At 39.0% G+C, this 20,849-nt stretch overlaps 1 pseudogene; it reads right to left on the reverse strand.

Moving 5' to 3' along the window:
• Positions 1-8,672: 8,672 nt before the first annotated feature.
• Positions 8,673-9,097, reverse strand: LOC109688971 (activated RNA polymerase II transcriptional coactivator p15 pseudogene; annotated as a pseudogene).
• Between the last annotated feature and the right edge of the window lie 11,752 nt (positions 9,098-20,849).

Below are 20,849 nucleotides of genomic sequence, written 5' to 3' on the forward strand. Positions count from 1 at the left end.
AATAGCCTAAGTGATCCTGTGAAATGCCTCACTATGTCACTGCCATAGTCACCATGCTTGGAGTAAGGTACTAAGTTCTTACAAAACTTGACTGGCCTTCTTACAGTTCCTCAAAGGTGCTAGAATATGCCTGTTCCCAGACCATTTGCTGTTCTTTCCACCCAAAAGATTTTCCACAGACACTCACCCTGCTTGCTGCCCTACTTCAATGGATCTCCAGTCAAAAGTTCATAGAGCCTTCCCTGACCCTATGTAAATAGCGCTGCCTCTCACTTCCAGCACACCACTCCCACCTTGGCACACTACTGTGAACACACCTTTGTCGTTTTCCGTATCTGCTAACGCTAATGGAGCTGGGATGGTATTTGACTGCTCAAATGCTTATAACCTGTATTACCTTACTAAAATGCAAGCTTCACAACTTTGTTTTGTTGTACTTGGGACCAAGAACAACAATTCTTGCCACATGGCAGGTGCCCAACATATATTTATCAAATACATTGATGATTCAGTCCATCAAAAGGATCTGAAAAGTATGTGCTAGAAAATGTCGATGTCAGTAATGGAGTAGATGTAGTTTAATTCCATCATTCCTTGTTCTCAATTCCGACCTCCAGCAAGCTTTATTAACTCACAGTTTGGTAAATTCACTTTTTGATAATTTTTGGAAATTCATTTCATTTTCCTTCAATGAGATGCGTTTCAGTTTTTGGTAATTTTTTTTTTTTTTTTTTGTAAATCATGCACTTTTCTCATACGACATCATTTTTACTTGAAAAAACAAATGATAGCTGAGCACAGTGGCTCAAACCTTTAATTCTAGCTACTTGGCAAGCAGAGATTGGGAAGATCATCATTCAAGGCCTAGGGTGGGGCAGGGAGGGGAAGATGGAGAACAGTTAGTCAGATCCTATGTCAACCAGTAAGCTGGGCGTGGTGGTGAGTGCCTGTCATTCCAGCCATACGGCCGTAAATAGAAGAATCATGATCCAGGCTGACCTGGCAAAAAATACAAGATCCTATTAGAAAAAACATAAATAAATAAATAAATAAATAAAAGGGCTGGAGTATGGCTCAAGTAGTAGAGTGTCTGTCTAGCAAATGTGAGGCCCTGAGTTCAAACAAACAACAAAACACTGATTATTCAGATATGAGTATTTTACAGATGCTTTCTTTTATATGGATTGACAAGAAACTGTTGCTTCAAGGGAGAAAGTTGACAGCATTTATTGCCACTGATAAAATTCAAGCTTTTAGGTGAAACTTAAATTTTTGGAGAACTTGTAGTTTTCCTGTAGTCGAAGACTTTTCTGATGAGAACAGTAGTGACATTATAAGTGTGATATTTTGAGTTTGTACAAAAAATGTGCTAATATTTGGAAGCTCACCATAAATCAGTAAGACAATATTTGCCAAATGACTGATGCATCATGTTACCAAATACATGCGTAAAAGATCTATTAAAGGATCAAGTCAGACCAATGGATTTTATGGATCAGAGTAAACAAATTTCATGCTAAGTTTTCAGATTTGACATTTTGACTAATCTCTATGAGACTGCTGTTTCTTAAGTTGTGGGTAGTATCGAAGAATATCACATTTATATGAAAAGGTTATTAAAATAATATTTCCTCTTCTAATTACACATTTGCACAAGGCAAATTTTTTTCCCATTGGTTGGTCCTCGTGATCTATGGGTTCAGTATCCTCAGATACAGAGCCAACTCAGATCAAAAATATTTTTTTAAAAACTTGTGTCTGTACTGAACATGTACAGATTTCCCCACTGTCATAATTTCCTAAACAATATAACAATTATTTGCATTGAATTAGGCATTATCAATAATACAGATTTAAGGAAGTTGGGAGGATGTGGGTAGGTTATATACAAACACTATGCCATTTGAATTGTGTGGGGAGAAGTCCTGGAACCAATTCTACACAGATACTAAGGGATGACTGTTCTTCAATTAGAACAACATATCACAATAGACCAAATATGAAGAACATATGGGAATCTAACTCTCTTCGACGAAGTAAAACATTAAAAGGATTTATGTAAAATAATGCCACTTTTCACACTAAATTTTTTGTCTGGGAAAATATTTTTTCATAAAATCCATACTATATGTAAGCATGAAATGCATTTATAGCTACCTTTTAATGAATTAGTACATGTTTCTTTTCGGCAATACTGGAGATTGAACTCAAGACCTCATATATCCTAAGCAGGTGCTCTAATGCTTGAGCCACTCTGCCAGCCCTTTTTTGTGTTGAGTATTTTCAAGATAAGGTCTCTTATTCTATTTGCCCAAGCTGGCTTCAAATTGTGATCCTCCTGATCTCTGCCTCCCAAGTAGCTAGGATTACAGGTGAGAGCCACCAGCACCAGGCTCCCCACATGTTTCTAAATGCTCATCACTTTTAATTTCTAACATGATAAATACTGATAATGCATATCATGCAAAAACAAGCTCTCGGAAGACTTTGCTAATTGTTGAGAGTATGAAAGGGCCCTGAGACTGAAAGTTTTAAAACCACTATTTTAAAGCATCTTATCAAATTAGTCTATATAGTTAAAGCAAATTAAATCATATCGCTAATGCTATACTTCATGTAACTCAGCAATTAATTCTGAAGTTTATTTGGAAAATAAAATGTGCATGAATACCCAAGGAAATTTTGAGAAAATAAATCAACAAAAAAAGGAATGGCCTACTTGAGCAACTACAACTGTGTAGGTTTATTTACAAAAGTAGATAAATCAATGAAATAGAAGAATAAGACAGAAATTGACCTTAAAATATAAATGTGAAAACTTACTGATGGAGGCATTTCAATGAAATAAGCAAAAGATTCCGGAAAAAAACATGTTAGATTCTGTTTTGTGACGGTTCTTATTTGCAGGCAATATTATCTGCCCAAAATATCCTAAAGTAAAAGGAATGTATTAAGGAATAACTTGGGTGTATGCAAATTGTTATAATGAATAGATGAAGAAAAAAGATCCAGTCTGGATTTGTAGGACTGATGACCAAAACCACAACACAAATCTAAACAACCTAGGGAACTGACCTATCTATGTTAAGAGGAAGTTTCAGAGTCAAGAAACTTCTCCACCAGCTAAGGCTTCAGAACCACGCACACTCTTCTGCCATTTTAAGAAACTGCCAACATAGAAATCCAACTGTGTAATCAGAAACAGCCATTACAGTTGCTGATTTCAGACTTTGCTACTTTGCCTTGATCCAATCCTGCACAGTGGATGCCCAGGCCCTTGCTTTCTCCCCAAGCAAGTGGAGTCAGCTATGACTCTGGTTAGTAGAACAAGACTCACATGCAAAACACCCCCAGTTCGGAAGATTAAAGGTAATCACAGTGGTCATTGAGGGAGGCATGGCATTTTGCTGACACGACGACCCTTACTTTACCTCACAGTAAAATAGTAGTGACAGAGACGTTCAAGCAAGTATAGGCAAGAAGTTTTATAATTACGGCAAGGAAGATTCATAGGCAAAATATAAGCTCCAGAATTCACCATATGAAAGATTAATAGGTTTAACAACCTAAACATTGAAAATTGTTATACCACAAACGATAAGTAAGCAGCTGGGTGCTGGTGGCTCACACCTGTAATCTTAGCTACTCAGGAGACAGAGATCAGAAGGACTGAGGTTCAAAGCCAGCCTCGGGAAATAGTTCCATGAGACTCTATCTCAAAAAGACCCATCACAAGAAAGGGCTGGTGAAGTGGCTCAAGGTGACTCTGAGTTCAAACCCCAGTACCTCAAAAAACAAATAAATAAATAAATAAATAAGCAAAATATAAAAGACTTAAAACTGGTAGAAACATTTGCCAGACAGGAATTTATACAAAGCCCTTAAATCAATAGGCAAAAATCATTCAATCCCATGAAGTCAAGGGAAGTAAAATGAACAGGTAAATCATAAAAGAATTATGAATTGTAAAAGTTGTTCGACTTTCCTAACAATCAGGAAAATGTTAATTAAAAGAATACTGAGCATTTTGTTTATAGGAAACTGGCAAAGAAAAAATAACAAAGACTTTTAATAGCATAGTTGGGACAAGAAATTGGTGACCTTTTATGGAAGGTATTAAGGAGCATCCAACAAGCTTTAAATTTTATTACAACTATCCTTTAATAGTAGATGTTTCACTTTCCAGACTATAAGAATACTCACTCATATATGTGCATAAACAGATAAAAATAGTGATTTTAAGTACAGCAATTCATAATAATAAAACTTCAGAAATCATGTAATCTCTATTAGAAGAGAAGTGGTTAAATAAAACGTAGTAAATTCGTGTGATGGATCTCACTCCAGCAATTTTTAAAATGAGACAAATCTAATTTTTGATGTAGAAACAGTTTTGAAGGCATGATTGATGACTAAATAAGACAAGTGGTAGAATAATACATGCAGTATAATGACATTGACATAAAGACTATTCTCCATCACATTTGTAGGGACAAGTATGCATTTTGCAGCTGCACAGAAGTCTCGAGGAATGACTCAAACCCTTAGGTTACTTCAGGAAGGAGAATGCAGTGAGGTGAGAAGGAGGTTGTGCAGAGGTACTTCTTTTCTGAATGTCTTCCTTATTGTTTGAATTTTTACAAAAAAAATTGGAATCAGTTGTACAATTAAAGTAGGAAACCATTTTTTTTCCTGTCTTTGCAATACTTGGCAATAATATATTTTTTACATTTCAGGGCATAATTTCAGGTTTTCTATAAAAATAACCTGGGTGAGCACTTTCAATGCTTAGGTATGTTTTCTGAAATCAGATTGTTTTTGCATTTGGGGTAGTAACCATATTCTTAATTAGTTCTCCATGTAATTTTCATCACCTTACCTACTTACATGATACAAGTTAACAGATTTTATAATTGGAAAATAGACATTTTCTTATAGCTCCAATTATTGAGCCTTCATAACAGGGTGGGCATTATCAATTGCCCTTAATTTCCACCCAAGTAATTACATCCCATTTTACCACTTATATACAAGTAGGAATTTATAAAGGAAATAGACTATATGGAAATAGGGTATAAAATCCTGTCTTTCCAAAATAATGCAGCAGTATTGATTTAGACAGTTGAATCATTGCCATCTCTTCCCTAAATGCATCAATCAGACAGAAATTGCTTATGAGAACTGACCCACTTCCTGCTCCAAAGCATAATCACATGAAATTGAAGCAAAAGGAATTTAGTTCAAATTTAATGATAAATATCCCTTGTGCGGAAGAGGTAAGTGAACTTGAGTTGTTGATCACAGTATTATTTCTGTCACAGAGATAATATTAACTATAAATGCTAATTTATTCACAGACTATTATTTAATATTTAAGTATTGCTACACTAGACATAATCACCATAATATATTTTGCAAGCAAATATTGAGTAGCTATTTTGCAAGATGCATTAGATTCTGAAATGTAAGAAACGCTGTAGTGTATACTGAAGGAGCTTTAAAATTTGGAAAAGGATTGGGACTTATATGGCCTCAGAGAAATAACTCAATTTTGTAGCATATGATAAGAGTTAAACCATAAAGCAATATATAGTTTGAAGTTTGTCTTATAATATTCCTCAAGCAAGAGACAAATATAGCCTTTTAAAAAATCAGAGCTGCGAAATAGAAAACTGAAGACACTGATGAGCAGAGAGTACCATTTGCTCTCTGAGGGAAGAAGATGCAACTCATAAGGCTGCCAGTGTGATTAATTCAGTAAGCCTTTTGAAGGAAGCTGATCACCCAACAAGCAGGAAAAGTTTTTTGATGTTTTATTTGAATCATTTCCATTTCTCATGTAGAGGTGATTCATTATAATCCTTAAGAATAATGGCACTCGAATTAAGCACAAATCATTGCAAGTTTTGGGCAAGTTACTTAACTTCCCTTAACCTCAGTTTCTCTATTCGTCAAATTAAATTGTGAAGGACAACTACCACAGTGATGTTGAATTACACAAGTTAATGTGTCATTGCACTTTGTCCACCATCAAGCACCTGATAAATATTTTTTAAATAAAACATTAGGATGATGTTAAAATCAATGTTTTTGGAGATTATTTATCAACATGATATGTTGCTCAAATATATAGTTTAAGGTAAAATTAAATATAGTGTAATCCTGATGTTAATTTAAAAATGTTAAATAGATTGACACAGACAGACAAGGAAGGAAAGGCAGAAATATTTTTAAAATAATATTTTTAGTACAAATAATGTTTTTTTTTTCTTTGTGACAGAATTTTGAATTTGCAAATATTTCTTCATATATACTTTTTATCTCTAAAATCCCTTCAGTCTCTTAAACTTGGTATGCACACATAGTTGCTTCATTAACATATGATTCTTCTGATATTTTCTTATAAAGACAAGAAGACCTCCCTAAGGAAATCGTTGCTTTGCTCTTGTCTTAGAGTAATTGACCAGCAGCATTAAAAATTAATCTCTTGAGAAGCAAATTAGGTTCTCTTGCTCCTAGGCATTTTTTTCCCTCTGTCTCAGAACTAGTAGGACTCTAAATTATCTTTTCAAGTGCTTGTTTCTCCCCATTTCTCTACAAATACCTGAATCCTGAATCAATACAAGGAATCATTCCAAATAATCTCTGTAAAATTTTAATAATAATAATAATCTCTGTAAAAATTTTATCAACAGTTGACCATGTCAATCAGTGATAAAGAACTCCAGAACCCCAAGCCATTCCAGATTTTCTTTGAAGCTAAGCTAAAATGTACTGAATTTATATGTTTACACTGGTTTACAAAGTTAGGTACAATTGAATTTTTTAAAAAAAAAAGACACTCCTGTTTCCATGTAAGATGCTGTTTCTTCTGTATAAACATTTCTCGAATCAAGGAAACCCTTGTGTAAGGAATAATCTTTTAAGGTGTACTCAGTTTGGATACAGGAAAATTGCACTTGACATTTTGCTTAAATTATTCACTCCAGGTTGTACTGCTCTGATTAAGGATCACACCGAATTGAGCTCCTGAGGGGAAGGCTACGTACATGACATTACACTTGCTCTATGTGGCTGGAATCACAAATGTAGAAAAGCTTTTGCTGTGGAGGATGAAAGAGCCACTGTCCAAAATGATGGACAAGTTCTCTCCATCAATATAAAAAAAATACCCAGCTAAGAACTTTCTTGTCTGTCTGCCAGTGGCAGTCACTTCAGCCTCTGGCATTTCACCTGTAATCTTGCTTGGATGCAGTCATTATTCCTACTTTGGTATTCTTTTTGCTCCGCTGGCTTTTTTTTTCTTTCTTTCTTTCTTTCTTTCTTTCTTTCTTTCTTTCTTTCTTTATTGTGGTACTGGGGTTTGAACTCAGGGCCTCACACTTGCTAGGCAGGCACTCTACCACTGGAACCACTCCTCCAGCCCTTTTTTGTGTTGGTTATTTTTGAGATAGGGTCTTCCTTTTTGCCTAGGCTGACTTTAAACCATGATCCTCCTGATCACTGCCTTCTTGGTAGCTAAGATTACAGATGTGAACCACCAACGCAGGGCTGCTATTTTTTTTAGAAAAAAAAAATTCTACCTGGGTTTTTGTGGGCGTTCTGTTTGCTCAGTTGGATTCTTTATAGTTTTAATCAGTTTCCTACTGGTTGTTTTTATTTGCTTATTTTATTTCCTTTGTTTTTCCTCTCTCATTAAATAGGAAAAAGGATGCATGATTTCCAGAGCAACAGGTGTGAAAAGAGTCTTAATCCAAAACAAGGGTCCTGTTTTCCTCTATGGTCTCCAAGGAAGATTCCCTGCTCTGGTGCCAGTTGAATTCCTCAAATAACAGAACAAAACTAATCTTTGCAGCTTTTGACTACTATTTCTTTTGCATAAAACAGAACATGATACCACTCAGAGCAGGAAAGGGAAACAAGAGTTTCTCTTGTTTGTGAAAACATCAGGCTCATTCTCTGTTCAAACACCTGAAGAGAGTCTGCCATTTCTCAAAGTACTTTGTCAACATCACATCAAAGAATTCCAGCTGTTAAGCTTTTGTGTCACTGTGACCAAGTGCCTGACACAAACAGCTGAAAAGGAGAAATTACTGATTTGTGCTCACGATTTCAGAGGTGACAGCCCATCATGGGAGGAAAGAGGTGGAGCAGACCAGTTCACATCATGAAAGAGTAGAGCCCTAATAAGAAGGAACCAGGGCAAGACATAGGCCCAAGGATGTGCTTCCAGTGCCCTACGTCCTCCAACTAGGCCCCATCTCTCACTTTCACCATCCCCCAATAACCCATGACAGTGTGAATCCATCACCTTCACCATCCCCCAATAACCCATGACAGTGTGAATCTGTCAATTAATCCATTGGTTCGTCCCCAAAATTACCATCAGTAGGCAATCACACCCACAGAACATGAGCCTGAAGGGACATTTCTTTCTTTTTTATTTTTTTAAGATTGTAATTACTTGATTTTATTTTATACTAGGTGGGGACACAAAGCAATCTTCCTTAATAAAGTTGACAATTAGCTTCACTCAGAACATTTTTAATAATGCACATAAAAAAGTATTCATCTTACAAATTGTTCCACAATCCAAATATACAATAGCCTGGAAACCAACATTTAGAAAACAAAAGCCAATGTAAAACAAAAGCCAATGTAAAAGAACAGATTCAAACAACTAGAACAGTACAGGTTTTATATGGTTCAGATTTTAGTTTTCTTATTGCATCATCAGTGTCAAAAATCTGTTCCTTCAGCTGGCTCCACTGCTCTGAATTTAAAGAAATATCTATTTTTCATAGTTTCATTTCACCTTCTGAATCCATCCAATCTTCTCTAATATCAACTAGAACTTTCCCTCTGAAGTGCCCAACACTGAAATATCTCCTTTTCCCAATCTGAAACATCTTGTCACCTCTGCTGCTGCTGCTGCTCTGCTTGGAAGGTGCCAGAGCTCTTGAGATTTCAAGAACATTTTGCTTCTTTACAGGTTTTTCTGGAGCAACTTGCTTTTGCCCTTTGATTTTTGTTCAACTTCGCTATCAGAATGGCTTCCAGAAAAGCTTAAAGAAACAAGTTCCTTTGATTTAGGCATTGCTCCACTCCTGCAGTCTCTCACTTGTTCACCAGAACCTGAGGGGACATTTCATATTCAAATTATAACAAGACCTGGAGAGGACTGGGAGGTGCCTGGCATGAGCTCTTTGATGTACAGATGCCCTCTGCAAATAACACCAGTGTGTGAGTGGCTTCATTGCCCATCCAGGGACAGAGAACTACACCTCTTTTTTTTTTTTTTCTTTTATTATTCATATGTGCATACAAGGCTTGGTTCATTTCTCCCCCCTGCCCCCACCCCCTCCCTTACCACCCACTCCAGCCCCCTCCCTCTCCCCCCCACCCCCTCAATAACCAGCAGAAACTATTTTGCCCTTATCTCTAATTTTGTTGTAGAGAGAGTATAAGCAATAATAGGAAGGAACAAGCTTAAAGGAGCCCTTACTTCTAGGCAATTGGAAATTCAGAGATCTCTTTCCCCTGTTGAGTCTAAATATTCTTTCCTATTACTTCCATTCGCTGCCCAAGCTTACTCTCAGAATAAGTCTGCTTCCTGTTCTTTTTTTTAATTTTTATTTTATTCATATGTGCATTCAATGTTTGGGTCATTTCTCCCCCCTTCCCCCACCCCCTCCCTTAACCCTCCCTTACCCCCAAACCCCCTCGCTACCACGCAGAAACTATTTTACCCTTATCTCTAATTTTGTTGATGAGCGAGTATAGGCAATAATAGGAAGGACCAAGGGTTTTTGCCAGTTGAGATAAGGATAGCTACACAGGGAGTTGAGTTGCATTGATTTCCTGTGCATGTGTGTTACTTTCTAGGTTAATTCTTCTTGAACTAACCTTTTCTCTAGTTCCTGGTCCCCTTTTCCTATTGGCCTCAGTTGCTTTAAAGTATCTGCTTTAGTTTCTCTGCGTTGAGGGCAACAAATGCTATCTAGTTTTTTAGGTGCCTTACCTATCCTCATACCTCCCTTGTGTGCTCTCGCTTTATCATGTGCTCAAAGTCCAATCCCCTTGTTGTGTTTGCCCTTGATCTAATGTCCGCATATGAGGGAGAACATATGATTTTTGGTCTTTTGGGCCAGGCTAACCTCACTCAGAATGATGTTCTCCAATTCTATCCATTTACCAGCAAATGATAACCTTTCATTCTTCTTTATGGCTGCATAATATTCCATTGTGTATAAATACCACATTTTCTTAATCCATTTTTCAGTGGTGGGGCATCTTGGCTGTTTCCATAACTTGGCTATTGTGAATAGTGCTGCAATAAACATGGGTGTGCAGGTGCCTCTGGAGTAACCTGTGTCACAGTCTTTTGGGTATATCCCCAAGAGTGGTATTGCTGGATCAAATGGTAGATCAATGTTTAGCTTTTTATGTAGCCTCCAAATTTTTTTCCAGAGTGGTTGTACTAGTTTACATTCCCACCAGCAGTGTAAGAGGGTTCCTTTTTCCCCAAATCCTCACCAACACCTGTTGTTAGTGGTGTTGCTAATGATGGCTATTCTAACAGGGGTGAGGTGGAATCTTAGTGTGGTTTTAATTTGCATTTCTTTTACTGCTAGAGATGGTGAGCATTTTTTCATGTGTTTTTTGGCCATTTGAATTTCTTCTTTTGAGAAAGTTCTATTTAGTTCACTTGCCCATTTCTTTATTGGTTCATTAATTTTGGGAGAATTTAGTTTTTTGAGATCCCTGTACATTCTGGTTATCAGCCCTTTGTCTGATGTGTAGCTGGCAAGTATTTTCTCCCACTTGTGGGTGGTCTCTTCAGTTTAGAGACCATTTCTTTTTTTGCGTAGAAGCCTTTTAGTTTCATGAAGTCTCATTTACCTATGCTATCTCTTAGTTGTTGTGCTGCTGGGGTTCCATTGAGAAAGTTCTTACCTATACCTACTAACTCCAGAGTATTTCCTACTCTTTCCTGTATCAATTTTAGAGTCTGTGGTCTGATATTAAGATCCTTGATCCATTTTGAGTTAATCTTGGTATAGGGTGATAAACATGGATCTAGTTTCAGTTTTTTGCAGACTGCTAACCAATTTTCCCAGCAGTTTTTTTGAAGAGGCTTTTCTCCATTGTATATTTTTAGCTCCTTTGTCAAAGACAAGTTGGTTACAGTTGTGTGGATTCATATCTGGGTCCTCTATTCTGTTCCACTGGTCTTCATGTCTGTTTTTGTGCCAGTCCCATGCTGTTTTTATTGTTATTGCTTTGTAATATAGTTTGAAGTCAGGTATCGTGATACCTCCAGCATTGTTCTTTTGACTGAGTATCACCTTGGCTATTCGTGGTCCATATAATTTTAACAGTAGATTTTTCAATGTCTTTAATGAATGTCATTGGAATTTTGATGGGAATTGCATTAAACATGTAGATTACTTTTGGGAGTATAGATATTTTTACTATATTGATTCTACCAATCCATGAGCATGGGAGATCTCTCTACTTTCTATAGTCTTCCTCAATCTCTTTCTTCAGAAGTGTATAGTTTTCCTTGTAGAGGTTGTTCACATCTTTTGTTAGGTTTACAGCTAGGTATTTGATTTTTTTATGAGGCTATTGTAAATGGAGTTGTTTTCATCCATTCTTTTTCAGTTTGCTCATTGTTAGTGTATAGAAATGCTAATGATTTTTCTGTGTTGATTTTATATCCTGCTACCTTGCTATAGCTATTGATGGTGTCTAGGAGCTTTTGAGTAGAGTTTTTTGGGTCTTTAAGGTATAGGATCATATCATCTGCAAATAGGGATATTTTGACAGTTTCTTTACCTATTTGTATTCCTTTTATTCCTTCTTCTTGCCTAATTGCTCTGGCTAGGAATTCCAGTACTATGTTGAATAGGAGTGGAAATAGTGTGCATCCTTATCTAGTTCCTGATTTTAGAGGGAATGGTTTCAGTTTTTCTCCGTTAAGTATGATGCTGGCTGTAGGTTTGTCTGCTTCCTGTTCTTTATCGTAAATTCTTCCTATGAACAAAATAAAAGCTACTATTGACTATTAGCTCCACATTCAGTTCTTTGAAATCCAGCTTCAGAGATAGGAACCATCTATTGAAACTTTAGGTAATACATGTATATGATAAAGAAGACACTAAACCAGGTATGGTGGCATACACCTATAATTCCAACCACTCAGGAAGCTGAGGCAGGAGGATTATGAGCTCAAGGTTAGGTCTGGAAAAGTTAGCTAGAAAGAGCCTGTCTCAACAACAAAGGGGCTGGGAGTTAGCTCAAGTGGTAAAGTATAAGCCTAAGGCTCTGTGTTTAATCCCCAGCTATACACACACATACACACACACACACACACACACACACACACACACAGCACCAAGTCCCTTCTTTTTCCTTTCCAGATCTAAGCAAAAATGCTTTTTGTTTTAGGAACTGAGAGAGACTTTAGTGATTATGTCATTAGACTTTCACTTTTTAGATAAGTAACGAGATCCAGGTCAAGGTCATAGAATACTGTTTGCTAGAACTCTGGAAACAGTACTTTAGTTGAGTAGTTTTTGTCTTGTTCATCCTCAAAAGATATACTTCACCAATTGCAAATTGCTTTTTTTACCAAAATTTTCTTATTGTGCAGTTTTCTGAAACTATGTTGCAGTGAGCTAATTTCTAGTAATATGCATTAGTACCTAGTCTTAAATATTAATTTATTCTAAAAATTTTCAAAACTTGTACCTCAAAAAGTTTCCCCAAAATATATTATTAGAGAAAAATAGAAGTCAACCATCTCAAAATTCACTGTTTTCTCCCAGAATATCAAATCTCTGGGTACTGTATATGCTTGTGAGCACACACTCACACACACACACACTCACACACACACTCACGCACACACACACTCACACACACACTCACACACACTCACACACACACACATACTCACACTCACACACACTCACACACACACTCACACACACACACACTCACACACACTCACACACACACACGCACACACACACTCACACACTCACACACACACACTCACACACACATACTCACACTCACACACACACTCACACACACACACTCACACACACTCACACACACACTCACACACACATACTCACACTCACACACACACTCACACACTCACACACACACACTCACACACACATACTCACACTCACACACACTCACACACACACACTCACACGCACACACACACATACGCACACACACACACTCACACACACACTCACACTCACACACACACTCACACACACACACACACACACACACACACACACACACACACACAGAATAACCCTACTTCTCCATCTTTCCTAGAGCTGACTTTCATACAAACTCAAGGTTACCATTACCAACAGGTATATCTAATCAAAATACTTAACCAGGGAGTCAACATTTGACTTCTCCTAACAAACAGAATGTAAATACAACTGGTAGTTTAACACAACTCAAGCTGGGCCATAGGTGGGTAGTGTCTTCCACACAGCCAAGATAACTCTTTACAATGAGGGTGCTGTGATAATTGTGACTGCTGTTCTTAAAACAATTGGACTTTTGAGCACTGTTGCACTTGAGAATTTAAAATAATAAGAAAGAAAGGGAAGAAGAGGGCAGTATGTTGAGGCTGTTTCTCATATAAATATAGTTACCATATGCCATAGTAACATCTCATATAAACATGGTAACATCTGCTGACAACAGAGATACAGCATCAAAACACTCCATTAGGAGAAAGTTGTGGCTATAAATCAGGGTATTCTTTGCTCCTGAACTATATACAGTCCCTTTCCCTTTAAAAATGCATGGAGAAACATAAAAATAAAAATTTTATCACTCAGAGGAAACTGCTAGTAACATTTTGGTATACTTGTTTAGTATTTTTCCCGAACAGATATATAAATATATGATATTTGCAAAATTTGAATCAAATTACTTTTCATTTAACATCAGTACCTGTATTTCCAGGTCACTAAATTGTTTTTACAATCATAGTTATTTTTTCTATGTGTAGATGTTCCATTACTTATATAACACATTCTCTGTTGGAGGAATTTATTTTTATGCAGTCTTTCTTTACTTATCCTGTCACATAAGGTCACCTTTCCGATGCTCTACTCACTCCAAGTTAAAAACAAACAATACACACACACACACACAACACAGAGTTCTGACCTGAGATTCTGTGTCTGAGGGTACTGCTTGAAAAAAGTATGTAATAGCATTGGAAAAAAATAGACTTTGTAAACCAAGAGATATGTGTCACTAACTGTTCCAGCAAAAAGCTGACTTCAAAAATTACAGGACCACAAATAGTAAATGACAAAAGAGCAACATGACAGAAGGTAAGAGAGAAAGGATGCAGAGGTGATATCTAAATAGCTTCAGAGATAGAGAGGAAGTGGGCAAATGACAAAAAGGACAGCTGGAGGATGACCCAGTTTCCCGTGCATCAAAAATAATCAATGTTGTTCTACATCAACAGCAAACATTATGAACCATACGGAAGAGGGATCATGGGCTTGTGTTGGTGATAAAGCAATTCATTAAAGTGTGGGTAAGGACTTTTACCATAAAGTGAAGAATGCTTTTGATAACCCTACCAGGATAACAAGTATTCAATGTTGTCATGCTTGCAAAGAAAACAGGAGGAATTTTGAGATAGCTGTCCCATGGACTTGTGGTGATGGAAACAGAAGCAAACAGCTTAAATGGTAGCATGTTGAGGTCCACAATTGAGGAGAGACCTGCTGCATATTTTATTCAGTATTGTACAGTACAGAAAAAGTGATGTACCTCTATGTCAGAAGCAGATGACTATGTTCTGTCAACAAAAACTTACTGAGTATCTCCATGTGCACAGATCTGGGCTATACTTGGAGGGCACAAGGATGAATCAATCTTCTGACTGTTCAAGACAGGCAGGACACATGAGCTCTCATGGCAATTCTGTAGCTCTCCTTCAAAACACTTGTTTCAGTTTGAGATTACACATTTCATTTGTGATCATTGTAATTATTGGATCATAAGTGTTAGGAAAAATGCCGCTCACAAAGAAAGCTCACGAGAAAAGTCTCACGAGCAAGAGCAAGGTATAATGGCAGGCCCAAACTGCCAGGCTGGCCGGGGAAAAATGGCACAGCCCAGACTCTGGGCTAGGCATGGCTTTTATAGAAGAGGGAGATTAAGGAAGTTAGTACATGTGTGGGAGTCTCTGGTAGGGGTGGTGCTTGTCTTAGAGCATGGGAATTTCTGTTTAAGGGCAGGGCTGTTATTGGGAGTGGTTCCATTTCTGAAGCGAGGCCTGAGGATAAAATGGCTGCCAATTTACATTATTGTTCTATCATTCCCCCATTTTTTTCTTTAATAATGATGAGGGTAGGGGCTGAGGATCGGGAATTGGGGTGAAGTGTCAGCCTCTTAGCTACTTCCTGCTGGCAGGGGGTGTTGTATGGGGCAAGATCCTCAGATTCCTGCATCCAGGTAGGGGCCCTCACAGTAGTTCTCTGGGCGGTTTTGGAGAGGTTGATATCCCTGGAGGTACAACTGGTTAAATCTTTGATGAGCAATAGCAGACATGCTGAAAGAAATCTTTGTACTGTTTTTATGATACAAGGGAGGAAGCTTAAGAATATGAAAGCAAGAAATATAGGCATTAGGATGGGCATTAACCAGGAGAACCACTGTGAAATGTTGTTCTCTAGAGGAATCCAAGAGTCCTCCAATTCTCTCCTCCATTTTTCTAACTGTTCCTTGAGAGGTGCTGCCACTGGGGGATCCCATTGAGCTTGACAGCAGAGGGTGTTGTGAGGATGATCAGATGAGGGCCAGTCCACCGAAGTCCCAATGGAGAGGGTCGAAGATCCTTTAGGATAACAAAATCCCCTGGTTTAACAGAAATTGTTATAGGGTGGGGCAGGATCTGGTCTGCATGCTCTCTGAGAAGTTCCCTGAGAAGGCTAAGATAAGGTAGATAGTCAGTCAGAGGAGCAGGGTCTGTTGGAGGCAAATTTCATAAGAGAAATGGGTGCCCATACATTATTTCAAAGCAGTTCATGAAGGAAGGGCTTCAGGGGGTGGTCCGTTCTGGGGGCTTTCTCAGGTGGACTGGTTCGGTTTGCACCTTTATTGGGGAGGGAAACAGTCTTGAGAGCCTTTATTATGTAAGACCCAAATGGAAATATTAGAAGGACCATAAAAAGGTGTCTGCTAAAGGCTGCATATCTAGGGATCCAGACTGTGCAAAATCCTGTAACTCCCAGGCAAGCTCTAAGCTGCTTTATGGCATGGGGGAGAGGAAAAACAGAAGATTGGGTAGATTCCCTCATGACACAGGGAGTGAGTCTGTCCCTTTAAGAATACACCTAGGTAGGTGACCTGTGGGAGGCAGGGGCTGACTGTCAGGATTTAGGTTAAATGTAACACTCTTGGATAAAAGAGAGCTTTAGCTCATTATTTTATATAAATTTACATTTTTAACTTTGTAAATGTTTGTACCATATCTAGATAAAGTATAGACACAACACTGTTATAAGGTGGTCATTTAAGACACATGAGCAAATATGTAAATGTACTCTGATTTAGTAGTACTAAAAGGCTACCTTTTAAACAAAGGAATACATTGTCTATAAAGTTAGAGAAGGGCATTCAGAGGGTGTCTCGGCAATAATAGTATCACAAGGGATGACTAGTGCTAATATTTGGAGGGAAAATTTATGCTGAGGCCAAAAGTATAGGAAATTTTAAATGAGAAGTTTAGAGACCACAGTAAAATCCATTTTGCTGTTCCTGAGACTATAACTTGAGATAACAAGGGCTGGGTCCAGGGGCCTGAGGCATGAGGTGGGGCTCAGAGCCCCACCTCACATACACACACACATACACCAGGGACAAGTGAGCCTGTCTGCTTAGGTCTGATCCTGTGGCCTGTCACCCCTCCCCCCTTCCTATGTACTCGCGCCTGTGTGCATTTTATTCTATGGGAAGTGGCGGCGGGCTGCAGCTACCACCATGTGTGGCTGGAGGCCTAGGATGTGTGTTGAGTCCTCTCTATGGATTCTCTTAGCTATGGCAGGCATTCCTTCTGTGCCCAGGGGCTGGTATCCTTTTGCATGAGTGCACCTGTTTGTTTTTCCCTCCTCCCCTTGTAGGGGCAGAGTTAGAGCATGACTGGCAGCTGCAGTCTTTTTTTTAAGTGCTTCTCCCTCGCTGGTGCCTAGCAGCTAATTTAAAGTTCCTTTGGACCAAGAGGGCTGACAAACTAATTGGAATAACTTAAGTCATAAGGTACCATGCTACAAGTTTTTCATGGGCAGCCAGGTTCCCAGTAAGCCCAGAGACGGAAAGGCAGACAGAGATAAAGGACACATGGTGAGACCATGGAGGGAGCAGAAAAGGTGTCCTGACATCTTAGGTAAGGGAGGGGAAGGCAGAGTCTGGAGGCATGACACATGCCTGAGGGATTAGGGATCACCTGTGCCTCCATGTCACTCCCATTGACTGGTACTGGAACACTTTCAGCAACACAAAACCTCCACTCTCTGGTCACTATCTCAGGCAGAAGGGGCATTAGACATGGGAGAAAAGAGAAGCAGTCATCAGATGCCATAATCAATCAGGATTCCCCCAACATAGCATGAGACATAGCCAAATAAACCCCAGGCCTGGTCTCGGCCCACAGGGAGGGAGCATGAGCTCCCCCAGAGCCAGAATCACCACGAGGCCAGAGTTGGCAAGGAGTGGCTGGCTTGATGCCATGAAGGGAAAGTCCCTCAGGAAGATAGGAAGAGACAGGCAGCATGAGCAGCACAAGGAAGTCTGCTTATATGGGGAAGGAGGAGGTTCGGGAGAGGATTTGGTTCATTTAAAAGCTTGCTTAGAGGCTAATAGAACCTGTGCAGGGGAATAGGAAGTACAGAGGGAGGGTTTGGTGTGGAGATAGGAAAAGGATTGGGTGTAGGGTATTTCCATTCACCAGCGCACTCACAGACATTGTATAAATCCCTTAAAATATTGGATCGAAAGTGCCATTAAGTGGCCATTTGGAGGCATTGTCTAATGGATATTGGGGCCAGGCATGATTACAGAGAAAAATGAGATTTCAGGGCTTAAGATCAGGCATTAGGCGAAGAGGCCCAAGTTGGCCAGGAGACATCCCAATGGGGAGTCTGAAGGAATTTTGGACGGTCCAACTCCTATGGTGAGGCCTGATGTGAGGAGAGGATATGAAGGGCATCCCCGAGATATCAGTTCCTCAGGAGGGAATAGAGGTGGAACACCCAGGAGGGACGTCTCCGTCACCGGGGGCACACAGTCCTAGGGGACCCAGTTCCTAGGGATGAGAGCAAGCCGAGACCTAGCACTAGGATTTTGAGGAAATGAGAAAGAGATTACAGCTCTGCATGCGAGGAGGATTCACTGCGAGAGGACCTTGAGGGAGGACCTGACTGGTGGTGGATGGTGATTGGAGGTGCGCTGGAGTGGAGGAAATTTCCTGTGAGCAGTGAGGGCATCTTCTAGGATCGGGGGTTCTGGCAAAGCAGCTCAGATCCCAGAGGAAGGGAATGGGAGTTTGGAGAGAGAGAGGGCAGGATGGGAGGGGGCCAGGAGAGCAAGGTCAGCGCCAGAAGTGCACCCGATCCGAGTCATGGCACTAAAATGTTAGGAAAAATGCTGCTCACAAAGAGTGTTCACAAGAAGAGTCTCACGTCCAAGAGCAAGGTTTAATGACAGGCCCAAACTGCCAGGCTGGCCGGGGAAAAATGACACAGCACAGACTCTGGGCCAGATGTGGCCTTTATAGAAGAGGGAGGTTAAGGAAGTTAGCACATACACGGGAGTCTCTGGTAGGGGCAGAGCCTGTCTTGGAGTGTGGGAATTTCTGTTTAAGGGCAGGGTTGTTATTGGGAATGGCTCCATTTCTCAAGTGAGGCCTGAGGATAAAATGGCCACCAATTTACAAAATGGCGACATTATTGTTCTATCAATAAGCGCCATGGAGATAGGTATTTTATCTGTTTCATTTGCCATTATTTTCCCAGTAGAGGACCTGGCACATGAATGTCCAATAATTATTTGTTAAATAAATAAATAAAATAAATAATGAATAAATTCACTTTATGAAGGTTAGTGATAAGCACAGTAAAAGGAATGTAGATTAAGAACAGCTAAATTCACAGGACAGAGAGATTAATTCCAGAAATAAAATGAAAAGGTTTCATGAAAGAAATGACTTTGAAAATTAGGAGACCAAATTAAACAATTGTTATAATTACAACTGGGAAGTAATGAGACATACACAACTAAAGTAGGAACAATAAGGGAGAGAAGTAAGTAAATAAAAGTATTACAAAGATCAAATTGGCAGCCAGTGGTGTTACCAAAGAAGGAAGGATGAGGGGAATCCCAGTTTCCATACAAATTGCAGGGATTTGAGATTCATGACTAAAAGCATTTTAAAGGGTCTCAGAAAAGGAGTCTAGCAAAATACAAGTTTAGCAAGATTTATTTTAGTTTATCAGGATAAAGTAGGGAAAAATAGGAAAGGGAAAGAGAAACAAACATCTCTTGCTTCCCATGCAGGAGTTGGGAGAGAAGAAGTCTCAAAATTGTAGTTTTTGTCCAGGGTATTGCTTGAATTCCTATCGCTACACCTGGTCAAGTTACCTAGTGTCAAATAATCATTTTGCTAAGTTTCCAAACATAGATAATGGGTTTAGGGCAGGTCTATTACCTAGCACGTGGTGAAGATGGGTCCTGTTTATTATTTAAAAATGCAAAAAGATATTTAGGCTTACCCAAAATACAAGGACAGTAGATGTGAGTTTTAGGACTTCCATTTGAACAGCCATGCCTGTTTAACTATTCAAGTAGTCTGCAACTTCTTAACATCTAAAAGAAGTCAGAGTGATGGCAGGAGAGCTGGCCTTCTGAATTTTCAGTTCACTTCCTAGTTCTGTTTTAGTTCCTGACTCTGGTCTTTTTTGATATTTTTGAGTTATTTTTAATATCCATTTCACCTCAGTAGCTGTCAATGGGATAGGAAGGGCAAGGAGAGGCAAGAGTCAAGCAATGTGCCAGGTGACTGGGAGAATGAGGGCTCATAAAAAGCCAGGAGCATCTGGATTAGGTCCCCAGAGGACACAGGACCTCAGTTACCAATATATGTAGTCACCCTGATGGAGATGCCAAGCAATAGGTCAGCAATGTGGTATGGATGTTTACAAGACCAATTCCGAGGTACAAATTTTTGAGACATCTGACAATGTCTCACTTCACAGAGACAAAGATGGATGAGGTCATCTACAGAAAGATTATGGAGAAGGAAAAACAGAGGAGAGAGGACAGGTGTTTGCAGATAATTGAGATTTGGCAAGTCTATTTTTTATACAGTTCAGGCAGACAGAGGAAATGGGTTTTTCTCTTTTTTGTTTATGAAACCCTATTGTTGACTACAATTGACTACAACCTGTGATCAGAAGACTTCCAAATTCTTTGTGCCCTGCAGGAAAGAATCCATCTCAGGACATGTGAGTGTAAATGGAGTTTATTATTTTAGGGAAGGGAAATACAAAAGGGAGCATGGTGGGGCCCAGGTGGAATCTGGAGGCAGAGAGAGCATGCCTCCCTTCTCCAGGTGTTTTTATTTTTTTATTTTTTTAGCTAAATGGTTGTTGTTTTTTTTTTTTCATGAAATTTATTTTTTTTATTTCTTTTATTCATATGTGCATACAATGTTTGGGTCATTTCTCCCCCCTTCCCCCTACCCACTCCCTTGCAACCAGGCAGAAACTATTTTGCCT

Source organism: Castor canadensis, chromosome 14, assembly GCF_047511655.1.
Source record: "Castor canadensis chromosome 14, mCasCan1.hap1v2, whole genome shotgun sequence".
NCBI lineage: Eukaryota > Metazoa > Chordata > Mammalia > Rodentia > Castoridae > Castor > Castor canadensis.